This window comes from Pseudophryne corroboree, chromosome 5 (assembly GCF_028390025.1).
Source record: "Pseudophryne corroboree isolate aPseCor3 chromosome 5, aPseCor3.hap2, whole genome shotgun sequence".
NCBI classification, from domain to species: Eukaryota; Metazoa; Chordata; class Amphibia; order Anura; family Myobatrachidae; genus Pseudophryne; species Pseudophryne corroboree.
Window position 1 is genome coordinate 398,989,951 of NC_086448.1, and position 19,699 is coordinate 399,009,649.

At 45.8% G+C, this 19,699-nt stretch overlaps 1 protein-coding gene across 3 annotated transcripts in view; it reads right to left on the reverse strand.

Moving 5' to 3' along the window:
- Nucleotides 1-19,699, reverse strand: part of PTPN3 (protein tyrosine phosphatase non-receptor type 3) — a 1,027,556-nt gene that overhangs the window by 422,701 nt on the left and 585,156 nt on the right. The window lies entirely within an intron of this gene.

Sequence of the window (19,699 nt, forward strand, 5' to 3'; positions counted from 1 at the left end):
TTGCGGCACTGAAAATTATCCTACGCCCCAAATTACTTTATTTATTTAGAACCATACACATACTTTTTTGGGTATGGTCCTGCTCCACTTTTGTCAAATATATAGGGAATGTTAAAAAAAAAACCTTGGTTGGCCTATAGGACTCTTTTAATGTTCAAATTGGATGGTGAACTTGCCCTCCCTGATTTACGTTGCTACCAACTGGCGAGTTTATTGTCACATATAGGTGCATGGTTTGCTGGGGATTTCCCTAAAACGTGGGTCCTCCTGAAATATGGTATGATTTCTCAATTTCCTTTGACAAATGTGTTGTGGCTTCCCTCCTCGACTGCCACCCCTTCAGCAGCATGCTCATCAGAAGTCCATGCTTCTCGTACAGCATGGTTGGAACTAGAGATGTGCAGCGGGCATTTTTCGTGTTTTGGTTTTGGATTCAGGTCCGCGGTCATGTTTTGGATTCGGACGCGTTTTGGCAAAACCACCCTTTTGGGTTTCGGATTCGGATGTGTTTTGGATTCGGATGATTTTTTTTTAAAACCTCAAAAACAGCTAAAATCATAGAATTTGGGGGTAATTTTGATCCTATAGTATTATTAAGCCCAATAACCATAATTTCCACTCATTTCCAGTCTATTCTGAACACTGAACACCTCACAATATTATTTTTAGTCCTAAAATTTGCACCGAGGTCGCTGGATAACTAAGATAAGCGACCCAAGTGGCCGGCACAAACACCTGGCCCATCTAGGAGTGGCACTGCAGTGTCAGACAGGATGGCACTTAAAAAAATACTCCCCAAACAGCACATGATGCAAAGATAAATAAAAAAATGGAATTGTCCTTGTGCCCTCCCATTCACCCTTATGTTGTATAAACAGGACATGCACACTTTAACAAACCAATCATTTCAGCAACAGGGTCTACCACACGACTGTGGCCCCCACCAAAAAAGAAGCAATCAATCTCTCCTAGCACAAACTGGCTCTGCAGAGGCAAGATGTCCACCTCATCCTCATCCTCAGATTCCTCACCCCTTTAACTGTGTACATCCTTCTCCTCACAGAGTATTAATTTGTCCCCACTTGAATCCACCATCACAGGTCCATGTGTACTTTCTGGAGGCAATTACTGGTAAATGTCTCCACGGAGGAATTGATTATAATTCATTTTGATGATCATCTTCTTCTCCACATTTTCTGGAAGTAATCTCCTACGCCGATCACTGACAAGGTGACCGGCTGAACTAAACACTCTTTCGGAGTACACACTGGAGGGGGGCAACTTAGGTAAAATAAAGCCAGTTTGTGCAAGGGCCTCCAAATTGCCTCTTTTTCCTGCCAGTATAAGTACGGACTGTCTGACATGCCTACTTGGATGCTGTCACTCATGTAATCCTCCAACATTCTTTCAATGGTGACAGAATTATATGCAGTGACAGTAGACATGTCAGCAATCGTTGGCAGGTCCTTCAGTCGGACCAGATGTCAGTACATGCTCCTGACTGCCCTGCATCACCGCCAGCGGGTTGGTTTGGAAATTTTAGCCTTTTCCTGGAGCTCCAGTGGCGGTAGAAAATGAAGGAGGAGCTGTTGGCGGGTCACATTCCGCTTGACTTGACAATTGTCTCAACAGCAGGTCTTTGAACATCTGCAGACTTGTATCTGCCGGAAAGAAAAATACAATGTAGGCTTTAAACCTAGGATCGAGCACGGTGGCCAAAATGTAGTGCTCTGATTTCAACAGATTGACCACCCGTGAATCCTGGTTAAGCGAATGAAGGGCTCCATCCACAAGTCCCACATGCCTAGCGGAACTGCTCCGTTTTAGCTCCTCCTTCAATCTCTCCAGCTGCTTCTGCAAAAGCCTGATGAGGGGAATGACCCGACACTGGCTGGCAGTGTCTGAACTGACTTCACGTGTGGCAAGTTCAAAGGGTTGCAGAACCTTGCATAACATGGAAATCATTCTCCACTGCGCTTGAGTCAGGTGCATTCCGCCTCCTTTGCCTATATCGTAGGCAGATGTATAGGCTTGAATGCCTTTTGCTGCTCCTCCATCCTCTGAAGCATATAGAGGGTTGAATTCCACCTCGTTACCACCTCTTGCTTCAGCTGATGGCAGGGCATGTTCAGGAGTGTTTGCTGGCGCTCCAGTCTTCGGCACGCGGTAGCTGAATGCCGAAAGTGTCCCGCAATTTTTCGTGCCACCGACAGCATCTCCTGCACGCCCCTGTCGTTAAAAAAAAAAATTATGCACCACAAAATTAATTGTATGTGCAAAACATGGGACGTGCTGGAATTTGCCCACATGTAATGCCCGCACAATATAGGTGGCGTTGTCCGATATCACAAATCCCCAGGAGAGTCCAATTGGGGTAAGCCATTCTGCGATGATGTTCCTCAGTTTCCGTAAGAGGTTGTCAGCTTTGTGCCTCTTATGGAAAGCGGTGATACAAAGCGTAGCCTGCCTAGGAACAAGTTGGCTTTTGCGAGATGCTGCTACTGGTACCGCCGCTGTTGTTGCTGCGGGAGGCAATACATCTACCCAGTAGGCTGTCACAGTCCTTAGTCTGCCCTGCTCCACTTGTCCACATGGCCGTGGTTAAATGGACAGTGGGTACAACTGCATTTTTTAGGACACTGAGGACACTTGTTCTGACGTCTGTGTGCATTCTCGGTATCGCCTGCCTAGAGAAGTGGAACCTAGATGGGATTTGGTACCGAGGACACACTACCTCAAGCAATTCTCTAAGTTCCTGTGAACTAATGGTGGATACCGGACGCACGTCTAACACCAACATAGTTGTCAAGGCCTGAGTTATCCACTTTGCAACAGGATGACTGCTGTGATATTTAATCTTCCTCGCAAAGGACTGTTGGACAGTTAGTTGCTTAATGGAAGTAGTAAAAGTGGTCTTCCGACTTCCCCTCTGGGATGACGATCGACTCCGAGCAGCAACAACAGCAGCAGCGCCAGCAGCAGTAGGCGTTCCACTCAAGGATCCATCGGAGGAATCCCAGTTAGGAGAGGACTCGTCAGTCTTGCCAGTGACATGCAAATGCCGGTACAAGCAACCGGTGCTGGTTGAAATAAGGATAAGTCCTGCAGGACAAACAAATATGTGGATATTGTAGCATCCAATCTGGAGAAGAATAATTAACAAATTCCCTTGTGGTGTTTCTGCCGGGTATTCCACCTAGCAGGGGTCCGACGTGTTCTCCTTATCCGGCGCATTAATGTGGTGGTTCTCCCTTTAGTAATGTCCACAAAAAGGGGTATTGGAGTCTCCCAAAGAGATGGCATTTAATTCTCTCTGCCATGACTAGTGGCAGCAGCTTCAGCACTAGGTGGAAGTGGATCTTGATCTTTCCCTATTTTACCCTTCAAATTTTTGTTCTCCATTTTTTATTGTGTGGAATAATATGCCAGTAATATATCTGGAATTAGATGGCAGTAATGTCTGGAATTAGATACCACTAGATAGATACCAGATACCACGGTGACTGGAATGATAATGACCTATGCACAGTGACCGGACACTACCACAGCACCCTACAGCAGCAAGATGCAGCACAAGACACTGAGCACTAACCAGTGATACTGAGCACCAATGATACTGAGAACTGACACTGAGCAGCATGATGCAGCACAATACACTGTACTAGTATTAGTAATGTAGTATTACTGAGCACCACGATGCAGCACAAGACAATGAGCAGTGATACTGAGCACTGATGATACTACTGAGAACTGACACTGAGTAGCACGATGCAGCACAAGACACTGTACTAGTATTAGTGAGCAGCACAAAAGCACTCTGGAATTGTCACCCCCCAGATACCACTGTGACTGCAATGATGATGACCGATGCACAGTCACAGGACACTACTACCACAGCACCCTACAGCAGCAAGATGCAGCACAAGAGAGACACTTTACTAGTATTACTGAGCAGCAATAAGCACTGATACTGATAACTGACACTGAGAGAACGTAGCCACGTCCTCTCTGTACTCTCTACAATGCCCGAGTGAAAATGGCGGCGACGCGCGGCTCTTTATATAGAATCCAAATCTTGCGAGAATCCGACAGCGGGATGATGACGTTTTGCCTCGTTCAGGTTTTCCGAGTCAGGCGGGAATAACAGAGCTGGGCTCGGAACCATTTTGACACGTGGAGTTCAGGGGGGTTAACCGAACCCGCTCATCTCTAGTTGGAACTGGTCTCCCGGTAAGACGACGTCTCTCTCCCCTCCGATGTCTTTTCATTGGTGAAACTGACATCTTATTCCAAATTTGAGGTTTGATGTCCTTGACGCAATTACAGTCACAATACTCCTTTGTCCCATAGGGCCTTCTATAAATACCTCCGAGACATTGGCTGTTTAGAATTACCCAATCCCCACATATGGTTTTCATGATACCCCGTTATATTAAAGTTAAATTAGCTGTGGCTGAAGGTACATGGGCATAACAAGGTGGTATAGTTTTCTGATTCAGAAACCTCCTCAATTTTCCTCTATAGTGAAGTGGGAGACTAACCTTTCCTGCTCCCTTCCTGAGGAGGAGTGGGCTAAGGTTTTCAAGATTTGCTTTCGCCTGTCTAAATGCATATCCCACACTGAACACTTCTATAAACTCTTCCATTACTTTTACTTGACACTGGTTTGCTTCACGCAATCTGGCCAACCATGTACAACTTATATTGGCGTAACTGTGGTCAGGTGGACTCGCTCCTACATATTTTTTTACCATCATTAAATTTTTATTGTTTTTCTTTCCAATAACAAAAAGGGTAGGGTACAAAAGAAAGAGGGAGGGGGGGGAATAATAAACATTTATAAACAATTAGGGGGGAGAGAAACATCTATAATAACAGATTCGCTTTGCATCCAATTAGTACATGACATCTGCATATAAATACACAAGTATAGAGCAGTACTGAGAGATTGGAGTATTTAGGGACTAATGTCCGGGGGGATCATTCGGTTCGTTTAAAGGGAACTGGCTGGGGCTAGGACTGAGAATAGTCGGTACGGGTTGGGGACGGGCTCTACTTGATTCATATTCCCGCCATAATGACCAATCTGGTAGTTTCGCAGAAGGGAGAGGTGACATTGCCACAAACTGTGTTTCCATTTCACAATGAAATTCAATTTTTTGAATAACTTTCGAAATATGAGGCAATGTAGACTGTTTCCAGTTTTGTGCCAGAGCGGCTCTTGCCGCTATAAGGATGTGACCCAATACATATTTGTGACGGGGAGATAGAGTATTCGGCATCATATGGAGCAACGCCATACTAGGAGAGGGGTTTAGGGACATATGAAGAACGTTATTTATTAATTCAAATATAGCTGCCCAGAAGGGGGCCAGTAAGGGACAGGTCCAAAAAATGTGGAAAATAACACCTACTTCCCCACATTGCCTCCAACAGAATTTTGAACATGAGGGCCAAAACACATGGAGTCTATCTGGGGTGAGATAAAGTCTGTTCAGCAATTTTGTGTGCATCTCAGTGTGGTTAAGACACTTAGACATAGTGTGTGTGGATAGGTAGATGTTACTCCTTTGGGAGTCTGATATTCTGAGGTCCAAGTCCCTCTCCCACTTAATCTGTGCTTTGACCTTAGGGTTGGGCAGTAGGGCCACGAGAACGTTGTACCAAAAGGATATATCTCCCTTAGATTCTGTCACATTCAGTCTAGCGTAAACCCGGTGAGTATATGGGTGGACCTCTCTAGTAATAATAGGAAGCGAGCTCCACCAATGACTAATTTGGTAATAGCTCAGTCGTGAGGAATCAGGTAAGGAAAATTGAGTTTGCAGGGCAGGGAAGGGTATCATAACTGACCCGTCTAACAAATCACTCAGTTTGGAGATGCCACATAATTGCCATCGGGAGATATTCAAATTTGGGATTAGTTTCATCAAGGCATGGAGAGAAATAGATTTAAAGGTAGGTGGTGCAGCAGTCAGTTTCGCAGTTAATTTGTCCCATGTTTGCAGTGATGTGCGTGTAGATGGAAGTGTTGATAGAGAAGGTGGGCGAAGGCTCTTAGGAGTATGTAGGATGTCCCCCAACGGGTAAGTCGTACACGCTTGTCTTTCCAGCTTAGCCCATCCCAGGTTTAATCCAGCTGCCCCAAACATCCTTACATGTGCTAATGTACACGCCTCATGGTAAAGTGCAAGGTCTGGCATCGCCAGTCCTCCCAAAGCCTTGGGTAGGACCATTCGAGTGCGTGCTATTTTAGGGGTCCGGGCTGCCCATATGTACCTTACCATAATGGCCGTAAATTTGTCAATGTATCGTTTGGGAAAAGAGTAAGGTATTGTTCGGAAAAGATACATCAACTTGGGAAGGAGGGACATTTTGAACGCAGCTAAGCGTCCAAGCCAAGAAATATCATAAAGCGCCCAGGATCTGGTTAAAATTGTGAGTGAGATAAGGAGGGGATTAAGATTTTCCTCCAGTACCGTGTCTATTTTAGGGGATATAGAAACACCTAAGTAGGTAAGAGACGAAGTTTGCCAGTTATAGGGATATTTTGATTGAAGGATGGCAAGAGAATCAGAGAGGTTAATTGGCAGAGCATCCGTTTTTGCAGTATTGAGCTTATAATAAGAGGCTCTACTATAATCATCTAATAAGGAGTGTAAGTGGGGTAGAGACTCTGTGGGGTCTGTGACAAATAGCAAAACATCATCAGCGAAAAGACACAATTTATGCGACTGGGGCCCAAGGGAAACACCAGGGAACAGGGGGCTGAGGCGGATTTTCGCTGCCAGAGGTTCTATAGCGAGCGCAAATATTAGCGGGGACAGGGGGCAGCCCTGTCTCGTGCCGTTGGTAATGGGAAATACGTCTGATAAGAAGCCATTGCTAAACACCCTAGCCGAGGGGCAGTGGTATAAAGCAAGCATGCCGGAGAGAATACGCCCGCTGAAGCCAAATTTAGATGAAACAGATTTCATATATGGCCAACCCAACCGATCAAATGCCTTCTCCGCATCCAGGGATAGCAGGAGAAGGCCCCGATCAGACGGTAAAGAGTCAAGAAGATCAAAGACTCTGCGGGTGTTATCCGACGCCTGCCTTCCCGGTATAAACCCCACCTGGTCCTGGTGGATCAAGGTAGGTAAGAAGAGTTTAACTCGGGTGGCAATAAGCTTGGCAAATAATTTAATGTCGCCATTCAATAACGCTATGGGGCGGTAATTCTGGCACGAAGAGGGGTCCTTCCCTGGTTTAGGTAACGTCACCACCTGTGCCTCCAGCATCTCCCTGGGGGGGGTACCCGTCTCGGTTATGTCATTAAAAACGTTGGTCAATGTGGGTGTTAGAAGTCCCTGATACATTTTATAAAAATCGTTTATGAAACCGTCTGGTCCCGGAGCTTTACCTGAGGGCAGCGACCGTATTGCCTCCACAACTTCCTCCAAGGCCCAGGGAGCATTCAAAAGCTCTACCTGGGCCTCCGACAAAGAAGGGAGGTGCAAGGAACTTAAAAAACTATCAATGGACGCTGCTGTAGGTTGTTGGGTGGTAGGGTCCGACGAGAGATTATACAGTCGGGCATAATAATGGGCAAATTGATTAGAGATATCCAGGGGATTGGAAACTTTTAAACCGGAGGGGGACATCAGGAATTTAATTTTATTCCGAGCTTGTTGGGATCGTAATTTTCGAGCCAGTAATCTGCCCGGTCTATTGCCCGCTATATAAAATCTCTTACGCAATCTATTCAAAGCTTGTTGTGTTCGGGCCATTAAGAGTTTCTGCAATTGGCCCCGAATCTCGGCAAGCTCCTTTCTAATGGACAGAGACGGGGTTTGTTTGTTTTGGTCTTCCAAGCATTTTAATTTAGCTTCCAAATCGTTTTGTAATTGAGCTGATTGACGCTTTAGTAATGCCCCAGCTTGAATAGCCGCTCCCCGAACTACCGCTTTTAAGGCACACCAGTGGTTACATGTGGACGTGTCAGAGGGGGCATTGGACAGTAAATAGTCTGATATACTATCCTCAATCATCTTTTTAGATACATGGTTGGAGAGCAGGTGGGGGGATAGTCGCCACGGGCGGGGAGGTAGGGACTGTCTATCAAGATCCCACCGGCAAAGTATCGGGGCATGGTCTGACCATGTTATGGGAAGGATGTCCACTGATCGGATGTGCTGCAGAGTCCATTTGTCACAAAAAGTGATATCAATGCGTGAGTATGAGTTATGTACCGGTGAATAAAAGGTGTAATCCCTTGCTGAAGGATTCTGGACTCTCCATATGTCGTATAGGTCAAATTCGTTCACTAACGTCCTAAACCCAGTGGAAGTTGGAGAGGGGGGGGCCGAGCGTAGTGGAACACCTCTCGGAGATCTATCCAAGGTTGGATCTAAGACTAGGTTGAAGTCTCCTAAAACTATCAAGGAACCTTTACGAATTGCTTGAATTTTGGTGAATAATTTGCGCAAAAAGGGGAGTTGGTTGGCATTAGGGGCATATACCAATACTATCGTCACCAGTTTATCAGCTAACAGGCCTTGCACTATGAGGTATCTGCCATTTTTATCAGACGCCTGTGCTTGCAACACAAAGGGTGTTTTTGCACCGATTAGAATCGCCACCCCATTACGCTTAAACGGGCCATTTGCAAAAAACCGCTGGGGATATCTTTGGTCGCCAAAGACCGGGGGTTTCAAAGCTGAGAAGTGGGTCTCTTGTACCGCTGCAATATCCACCTTCTGTTTAAAAAAGTATGTAAGTGCCAATCTCCTCTTATTAGGGGAGTTTAACCCCTTAACATTTAAAGATAAAATCCGAACCATGGTTTAGATAGATGAAATGCATGTCAGCAGTCTCCACCAATCGTACAGTGAACCACCGGCTTAACTCATTACCAATTAGTAGATGTTTCCCAGGAAAAAATAACTGACAAAAAAGAAACAGGGGAGAAAAGGTACATGGGTGTAAACTAAAATTGGGCATAAATAACAGGGGAATAAACCAAGAAGGCCCTGTATATCGGGCCTGCATAGCTACTGCAAGGGGAGGAACAGGTGCAGTAGAATAACAAGAGGAAGGGGGTGATGTGGCCTAACGCCACCACTCATGCCACCCGTTTATATACTATTAAAGTAATTCCGATTTATCACATTCGGGACAGCTAATCAACCGAGGTGCTTAGAATTAATAAGTAACATAACCTAAACATCAATTAAACAGAACCTTTAGGCAGAGAGAGAACGTAAAAACTCAACACATACATCACATTGACATATCAAAAATTACTTTGTGCACGATTGGGTCGTCGTATAACTCACATAATCCCAGGGGATAGCCCCAATCGTAAGGTATAGACCTGAACAGGAAACGACCAACAATCCGGTGTACTCAAGATATTTTAGCCAACAGAATGGGTCAAGCGATTCAATGAGTAGACCACTCGGCTCGTATTCCAGGGCGACTGCCAAGGCCCTGGGGCTGTTTAACAGAGATGTCCCAGTCCGACAATAGCTTGATACCGGCATCCAGAGAGGAAACGACATACGAGGATCCGTCGCTAGTGATGATCAGCTTCACCGGGAAACCCCATCTGTAGGGTATGTCGTTAGCACGTAGTGCTGTCGTTATCGGAGCCAGGTTTCTTCTTTTCGCCATTGTTACAGCTGAGAAGTCTTGGAAGATTTGGAGTCCTCCCAGAACATCAGAATCTCCTACATTTCTCGCCGCTTTAAGAATCTTTTCTTTGGTAGAAAAGAAGTGGATGCGTAGTAGAGTGTCCCTGGGAAGATCGTTAGAGACCGTACGCGGGCGAGGCAAGCGGTGTATACGGTCGATAAGTAAATCACGAGTGTCAGCATCCGGCAACAGCTTGCGAAAAACGGTCATGGTGTAACCTTCCAATTCCGAGTTAGTCACAGAGTCCGGAATGCCTCTTATTTTAACGTTGTTCCGGCGGGAACGGTCCTCCATATCCGCCATCTTATCTCGTAGCGCGTCCAGGTCGGCCCTCTGCTGGTCATGTGCGGTGATGAGATCGTCGTGGGATGACACAAGTTCCTCCATCTTATGCTCCAGATGATCTGAACGGTTTCCAACCTCGGTTAAGTCTGTCTTAACGTCTCTAATAGCCGCTGTAAGATCGGTAGTTAAATCAGATTTAAATGCCACCAGAATCTGACATAGAGATTTCACCGTCAGGGGCGCCTCAGAGTCCACATCTATGCCAGCAATCGACATGGTGCCCAGTGAATTACTTGATTTCAGAGGGGTCGAGGCAGTAGCTGGGCGTTCTCCCCGCGGGGAAGGTGAGGTCGGAGGAGGCTTCTGCTTAGGAAAAGACACTTTAGATGGCAGTGCTCCTTTTACCTTTTTAGGTGCCATGACAGACGAGTACAGAGGTAGTTGTAAAGGACCAGGACAGGCGTAGCGGTAGGTTACTTTATTCACAGAGATGCGGAACACGGAGGACCGTCAGGTGTTAGACACAATTAAGCATGAGTGGTGGGGGAGGGCAAGAGAGGGTCACATCGAAGAATCACTGCAGTATCACACCAAGCTGCCTGCAGCAGAGCCAGTTTGTAGCAGATGTTGATAGAAGGTGCACTCACCCAGCCCCTGAGCCCAGAGGTGTCACGGAGGAAGCTCCCGAAGATGTTTGGGGTAGCTCAGGCAGGGCTATATATTACAGTGGGAGCAGTAAGGCCACACGTCCTCTCTCTTACAGGCCTCTTATATGGACCAGGAACTCCTTATTTGCCCCCTCGGTTATTCAAAGGGGAACAGGTACCTCCAGGCAATGTCAGCCTATGCCCAGGGATCTAATATGGCCGCCGTGGCCCACCAGAAGCAGATCCCTCCCTGCGGATAATATATATATATAGGGCTGTGCTGGGGTCCCCTCTCACCTTTGTAGGGCTTGTTGCAGGCCTCGAGAGGCAGATGAGGTAGTGTGAGCGGCCCAGGGAGAGATCAGCAGCTCCAGAACGCGCAAACGGGCGTCTTCGGTTCCACGGAGCTCGAGGTCCGGGTAGCCGCCGCACTCGAGTCCCCGGCTTCCGGCGCGGTTAGGCCGCAGCACGCAGGGGGCGAGCAAACGGATCTCCAGTACCGCGGGTGCTAGCGGCCGGCTCCAGGGGTCGTCAGGAGCGTCAGGGGACCAAGGGATCTGGTGTGCAGGGCGACGGGCAGCCTGTGGGAAGGCCCCAGCCGAAGGCCTCTTCCAATATGTCCGCCGGCCGTCTCACGGAGCGGGCGGGCCGGCTCCCGTTCCCTCACAGCTCGATGTCGGCAGCAGGCTGGGGAGGCAGAGAATGCTCCTGGTCAGCATCCAGCATCCAAGGATATCCCCGGGAGGTAGAATTATCAGGTATCCAGCGAGGGAGGCCCACGGTGGGCTGGGGTGTAAATCGAGGCCCCGGTCTGGAGGGCTCAGGAAGGCCGCAGTCCGCAGGAGCTCCGTCTCTGCTCCCCGACTCCGCAGCCCTCACCCAGACACCCCAGGGGGGTTAGAGAAGATAGTAAGTGTGGCAAGGTTATTGAAAATGCCCTGTTAGTGGCTTTTTAAAGCTTAGCTTCATAGGAGCTCCCCTCAGGCACGTCTGGCTTCCTCAGCAGCTAGGCCACGCCCCCTCCTACATATTTTTTGACACTGACTGGCCTCTGAGCTTCAGTTTTTTCTTTGATCTCTAAGGTACTCAACTCACCCGTTGATCCGCATCCCCTATTGGCATTATTCCACATATATCATTGGGATTTACCTGTGAATGACCGCTATGTTATGGGTCATATCCCTGTAACTACTAAATTTTGATTGCCCAACACTGGCGCTTCCCCTATGTCCCAAGTATTTAGGTGGTCGAAACCATGGTACATTCTCACTATGAATTTGAGGTAGTGGGTATCTAATACTCTGCCTTCAACACCCTGATTAGATGGTTTGGTGGGAACTAATACTGGTCGTCTAGACTACCATGAACCCATTACCCCAGAGCTTTTATTAGATGCACCGACCTCAATAATTCATTTTTTTTAGATGGTTCTTTTAGTTCTCTCTCCCTTACTATAATCTCCTCTTGTTCACTCATATGTGGTTCATCACAATGTTAATCACTTTACCTCATAAATTGTTTAGTTATGTGATATTTATTGCTATATTACAACTGTGCTTCGTAATGGACAATACACCATATTGTTACCATCTTCTTTTGACATTTTTGTATTTTTATGATTGTGTGGTATACCACTGTATTTATCATATGTACCCCCTTTATCAACATGTACCTCATCATTCCCCCTTTTTATGTTTTCCTTATCTTTTACTCCCCCCATAATCTATGTACCTATGTTTCAATTGTATGACCTTCAATAAAAAAATGAATACTGAAAAAAAAAAAAAAAAGACAGTTTGAAAGTCAATAGTGTTTGGTGCATTGAAGGCCAGACAATATTTACATGCTTTAACACTCAGCAGCCCCTTTCTGTGAGACTGTATTGAAGAATGCAAGAATTTAAGGAACCTGTTAGCAAGGCGTGCAACTGAAATTGACAAATATTGTAATTACAAGGGGAGTCCACATACATTTGACCATGTAGTTGTTCTGCTTACAGTTCTCATTATTGGATGAAAAAAATGTGGCAAACTACTTGACTCCATTAGGTGTTGTGATGCGAGAATAAAGTACTCCATACATCACTGCTAAACTACTATCACACAATGTACTGTATCTGACATTCTAGAATTGCACTACATTGTTTTGAGTGGATTGCTCAAGGTCTCTTCAAGTTTATTGGTTGCTTAACAGAACATTATGTACACTGTGACCTGTGCAAGCACAGAGTGAAAAACAACATGTGTGCCATGCCAAAGAATAATAGCCCCAGGAAAACTTCTGTCACAGGTGCTTAGCTCTGCACAACATTCAAGAGCTCCCTTAATTCATCAATACTCGGGATACTAAGCAGCAGTCCAATGTACAGTGACCCAGCAAAGAAATGAAACAAAAAAAAAAACTTTCTTGCTAGCAGTGAAAGACTCAGGAGCATACTTGACAGAATGGTTAATATGAGATGTCTAGTAAAAGATACAATAAATTAACAGGCACTTCCTGCACACAATTAATTTCTGGCTACATAAGTAGCTCATATTTCGTAAATACGTCTGCAAACTGGTCATTTTATAACTTAGAAAGTTATTTACTATATTTATTACTCCAAAGAAAAAGTAACAGAATAAAACACCACTAACGCCTTTATTGAATTTTTTTTCACCCTGGTTCTGAGCTTATTTGGGCTGATAACAATGAAACATCAAAAACATTCATTATTTCTGACTACAAAATCATACCTTACTGTATTTTTTTTAGAATATTTTTTTTTAAGAAAGTAACCTGGATTTTATCAATTTACATAATGCCTTGTTGATGTTGGTTACTCTTGGTGAATTGAGAAGCTAAATATTGGTGCAGCAGGCAAAAAATGGCCACATCTTCTCTATATAGGTGACAAATACACTAAGTAAAGCGTACAGTGTTACTGCTTCAATTGTTATAGATTTACAATGAAATTAATTATGCAATGAAAATTGAGATATTTTAGAGTCAGATTAATATGCTTATTAAGTTATTTATATAGCTTACACATATTATGCAGGGCTTTGCAGAGAAAATGTACTCATTCTCATCAGTACTTGCCCCATTGGAGCTTAACATCTATACTCCATGCCATGTGTACAGTACACACACTAGGGTTCATTTATTTTTTCAGAAGTCAATTAACTTATTACTCTGTTTTGAGATTGTGGAATGAAAACAGAGAACCAAAAAAAGAAACCCACACAATCATGGGGAGAAATGTAAGCTTCAAACTAGTATGACAGATATTAGATTTGAACCTGTGATCTCAGTGTTCAAAGGCAGCAATCCTAATCACTGCGCCAATGCCGTGGTCTATAATGAATGGTCAAATGTAACTCTGGTACTTGCTTTACTATTATTAAGTGTATTTAAAAATATGATTTTAATTACCTACCATTAAATCCTTTTTTTGTAGTCCGTAGGGGATACTGGGAATCCATTTAGTACCATGGGGTATAGACGGGTCCACTAGGAGCCATGGGCACTATAGAAGTTTGATTACTTGTACCCTCTATGCCCCTCCTACCAGGCTCAGTCTAGGAAACTGCCCGAGGAGACGGACATACTATGAGAGAAGGATATAGAAAAGGAAAGTGGTGAGATTTCAAACCAGCACAGACAGAACAAGAGGGAAACCATGCTAACCAAACTTGCAAACAGGGACAGCAACAGCTGAACCAAACTACATTACTTAACCAAATAACAGTGCAGGAAGAATGAAGCACCGGGCGGGCGCCCAGTATCCCCTACGGACTACGAGAAAAGGATTTACCGGTAGGTAATTAAAATCCTATTTTCTCTTACGTCCTAGGGGATACTGGGAATCCATTTAGTACCAAGGGGAAGTACCAAAGCTCCCAAACCGGGTGGTAGAGTGCTGAGGTTCCTGCAGAACCGACTGACCAAACTGAAGGTCCTCAGATGCCAATGTATTGAACTTGTAAAACTTGGCAAATGTGTTCGAACCTGACGAAGTAGCTGCTCGGCAGAGCTGTAAAGCCGAGACACCCCGGACAGCCGTCCAAGATGAACCCACTGACCTAGTAGAGTGGGCTTGTACCGATTTTGGAATCGGCAAACCTGCCGTGGAATAAGCATGCTGAAAAGTGAGCCTGATCCAGCGTGCAATTGACTGCTTCGAAGCAGGACACCCAATCTTATTGGGATCATAAAGAACGAACAGCGAGTCAGTTTTCCTGTGATGAGCTGTTCTCTTTACACAGACCTTCAAAGCCCTCACAACATACAAAGACTTTGAAGTAGCAGAGGTGTCCGTAACAACCGGGACCACAATAGGTTGGTTGATGTGAAAAGCGGACACCACCTTAAAAATTGCTGACGAGTCCTGAGTTCAGCTCTGTCCTCATGCAGCACCAAATTGAGATCCAAAGGTGCCGTAGGAGGCACAAAGGGAGGTTGGATATGAAGAACACCCTTCAAGAATGTCTGAACCTCAGGGAGAGAAGCCAATTGCTACTGAAAGAAAATAGATAAGGCCGAAATCTGAACTTTAATGGAGCCTAGGCATAGGCCTACATCTATTCCCGACTACAGAAAAAGCAGGAAATGTCCCAGATGAAATTCCACCGTAGAAAATTGTCTGCTCTCACACCAAAAGACATATTTCTTCCGGATACAATGGTAATGTTTACACGTTACTCCCTTTCTGGCTTGGATCAAAGTCGGGACCTTGTCAGGTCCTGGCTAGAATCAGCCGTTCAACTTCCATGCCGTTAAACGTAGCCGCAGTAAGTCTCTGCCATCGAGAGGATCTTCTGTAACAGAGATGAACGGGCTCTGTTACAGAAGATCCTCTCGAAGAGGCAGAGGCCACATGATACTCTAGTGCATGTGAAGATGCAATCCAAGCCATTTGTCTAACAGATCCAGCTGGAAGGGCCTTGCATGAAACCTTCCGTACTGAATTGCTTCGTAAGAAGCCACCATTTTCCCCAGAAGGCGTATGCAAAGATGTACATAGATCCGGGTCGGCTTGAAGACAGCCCAGACCATCGACTGGATTACCATCGCCTTTTCAAAGAAAAGGAACACTTTCTGAGACTCTGTGTCCAAAATCATTCCCAGGAAATGATGCATCTGCGTCGGTTCTAGGCTAGATTTTGGTAGGTTCAGAAACCACCCATGATCCAGGAGAAGTCTGGTTGAGAGACCAATGTTCTCCAACAACTGCTCCCTGAACGTTGCTTTTATCAGAAGATAGTCCAGGTACAGAATTATGTTCACTCCTTGTTTGTGGAGCAGAATCATCATCTCTGCCATCACTTTGGTGAACACCCTCGGTGCCGTGGAGAGACCAAATGACAGGGCCTGGAACTGGTAGTGACAGTCCTGCAGTTCAAACCGTAGATAAGCCTGATAAGGCGGCCAGAGATACTAGGAATTCCCCCTCCTCCAGACCTGAGATCACCGCTCACAGAGACTCCAACTTGAACTTGAACATTCGCAAGTACAGGTTCAACGACTTGAGGTACAGAATCGGTTTTACCGAACTGTCCGGTTTCGTTACTACAAACAAGCTGGAATAGTATCACTTGTTTTGTAGATGAGGTGGAACTGCAATAATGACCTGGGTCTGTAATAGTTTTTGAATGGCGTCCTGTAAGGTTATTATTGCCTCTTGTGAAACTGGTAAGCCAGATTTGAAGAATATGTGAGGTGGGAGCTCCTGGAACTCCAGTCTGTAGCCCTGGTATATAAGGTCTATGACCCAGGGATCCTTGCACAATCTTGTCCAGATGTGACTGAAGAATTTTATCCGGGCTCCCACCTGCCTGTCTTTCAGGCATCTGGTCCACCGTCATGCAGAAGGTGTTGAGGAAGCAGAGCCTGAGGCCTGTTCCTGTGAACCAGCAGTCACTGGTTTGCGTGATTTTCCTCTAGCACCTCTGGTGGCGGTAGAAGAACCTCTGGCCTTGCCCCTAAACTTGGCAGTCTGAAAGGACTGTAAATTGGGTCCTGAGTAGCCCTTCCTAGCTGGCGGAGCTGCAGAAGGTAGTCATGTGGACTTACCCACAGTAGCTCGGGAGATCAGTTCATCTCCAAATAAGGCCTCACATGTGAAAGGCAGGCATTCCACGCCTTTCCTGGAGTCTGCGTCGGCAGTCCACTGATGTAGCCATAATCCCCTGCATGCCGACACTGCCATAGCTGTAGTGCGTGCTTTAAACAAACCTATCTCCTTTATGGCTTCCACCATAAAGTTTGCAGAGTCTTGTATATGTTGCAGGAGCAAAACAATTTTCTCTTGAGGTAAGGCATCTAATCCCTCAATTAAATTACCTGACTATTTAGCAATGGCTTGTGTAATCCACCCACATGTTATAGAGCAGTGGTCAGGGAACAGGGGTAAATAACCCTAAATGGGGTAAAAATGAAATTCCTGAGGGTAATGGACGGTCGCGCTGCCGAGACACAGCCCCATCCAGCTCGCAATGTGACGTGCTGACGTCACACTGTGCTCCCTCATGCCCGCCCATCCTGCGCTGTCCTGTCCTCCCGCCCGCGGCCCGCCAACCCACACACAGAACAGTGGGAAATTCCCACTGACATTACTGAGGTGAGGATGTGACCATCTGTCTCCTAAAAGTCGTGTCCCCGTCCCCACCCCCCCTTCCCTCCTAATGCATCTTTCTTACATTCATTCTGTGTTTTGGGGAGAAATTGTTAATTAACCCATTCATTGCCAAAAAGTCAATGACGAAAATAATAAAAAAATAAAATAAAATAAAAATAATTATATAAACACTATGGGGTAAATTTACTAAGATTCGTGTTTTCCCGTTTGAGGTCAAAGTTCAATCACAAATGACATCGAAAGTGTAAATATGCAACTTTTTGAATTGATTACGACTAATTTACTAAGCTGCCGTATTCTGCATTTTTGGGTTTTCCGATGTCGATGTCATTCGGTTTTTTTGGCAGTGTTTTACGTGAGTGACTTGTAAAACACTGCCGACTTTAATACAATGAATCTCGGCCGGATCTGAGAGATCCGTGCTGGGCTTCATTGTGCACTTTGTTAAACAAAAAAATAAAGTTTAAATGTAAAAAAAAATTGCGTGGGGTCCCCCCTCCGAAGGCAAACCAGCCTCGGGCTCTTTGAGTCGATCCTGGTTGCAGAAATATGGGGAAAAAATGGACAGGGGTTCCCCCATATTTAAGCAACCAGCATCGGGCTCTGCGCCTGGTCCTGGTTCCAAAAATACGGGGGACAAAAAGAGTAGGGGTCCCCCGTATTTTTGAAACCAGCACCGGGCTCCACTAGCTGGACAGATAATGCCACAGCCGGGGGTCACTTTTATACAGTGCCTTGCGGCCGTGGCATCAAATATCCAACTAGTCACCCCTGGCCGGGGTACCCTGGGGGAGTGGGGACCCCTTCAATCAAGGGGTCCCCCCCCCAGCCACCCAAGGGCCAGGGGTGAAGCCCGAGGCTGTCCCCCCCATCCAATAGGCTGCGGATGGGGGGCTGATAGCCTTTGTGAAAAGTGATTGATATTGTTTTTAGTAGCAGTACTACAAGGCCCAGCAAGCCTCCCAAGCTGGTACTTGGAGAACCACAAGTACCAGCATGCGGCGGAAAAACGGGCCCGCTGGTACCTGTAGTACTACTACTAAAAAAATACCCCAATAAAGACAACACACACACACCTTGAAAGTATAACTTTAATACATCCATCCACACCTCCATATACACATACTTACCTTATGTTCCCACGCAGGTCGGTCCTCTTCTCCAGTAGAATCCATGGTGTACCTGTAGAAAAAATTATACTCGCATAATCCAGTGTTTTCAGCTCCTCGGTAAATCCTTTTGTAATCCACGTACTTGAAAAAATAAAAAAACGGATACCCGACCACGAACTGAAAGGGGACCCATGTTTTCACATGGGCCCCCTTTCCCCGAATGCCAGAAACCCACTCTGACTGATGTCTAAGTGGGTTTCTTCAGCCAATCAGGGAGCGCCACGTTGTAGCACCCTCCTGATCGGCTGTGTGCTCCTGTACTGTATGACAGGCGGCACACGGCAGTGTTACAATGTAGCGCCTATGCGCTCCATTGTAACCAATGGTGGGAACTTTCAGGTCAGCGGTGAGGTCACTTTCGGTCAACCGCAGAGGGAGGCTGCACCAGGGACAGACAATACAATTTTACTTGAGAGCCTGACGCATACGCCATCGGTGGATTTTCCCATTTTTTCCTGTCCTCCGGAGGAAAAGATGATAACAACAGTCTAGGAATTTGAAATTTCTTATCTGGATTAACCCACAGTTCTTCAAACAGGGTATTTAGTTCCTTAGACACAGGAAAAGTGGCTGAGAATTTTTTCTTTATATTAAAGTAAGATTCCTCACTATCCTCTGTCACCTCATCAGGGATATTTAGAATTTCTCTGATACCATCTATTAGAGGCTCTACACCCTGTGACAGTATCCTCCCCTACTTCTATGTCCACCTCACCTTCCTCCATTTCTGACCCTTCATTATCAGAGTCAGAATGCAGGATATGGTCCAAGGTACGTTTTTGCGGACAAATGGTAGAGGACTGAGACGCTGGTCTGAGTACTGGGTCCTTTTTTATAAACTCAGCCATTTCATAGACTGCCTTAAGTATTGTGTCTCCTCATTACGAGATAAGTTTGTAGAAATGGTGGAAGAGATACTACACTGAGTACACACTAGTGAACCCCCTGGAGAAGAGGAACACTGTGCCTTACAGGACATACACTCTTTCCCTGACATACTGCAGCAGTGACAGCACACACACACAGGAAATGTTAAAAGCACAATTAACCCACAAAGAGCCCTTCCAGAGAGACACAGAGAGAGTATGGAACCAGAACACGGCACCCTTATCACTAATGCCAAACTAAACTGGGTCGCAGACTAAGTACCTACATTAGGGACACTAGAAATCGCTCCTCCCTGCTATGACCCCCTGGTACCGCTGAGGTAAAATGGAGGCTTTCCGGAGGAGCTACACGTCCCTGTCAGTCAGCATCTGTGTCAGCTGCAGTAGGGAAAATGGCGCTTGTGAGCTGCT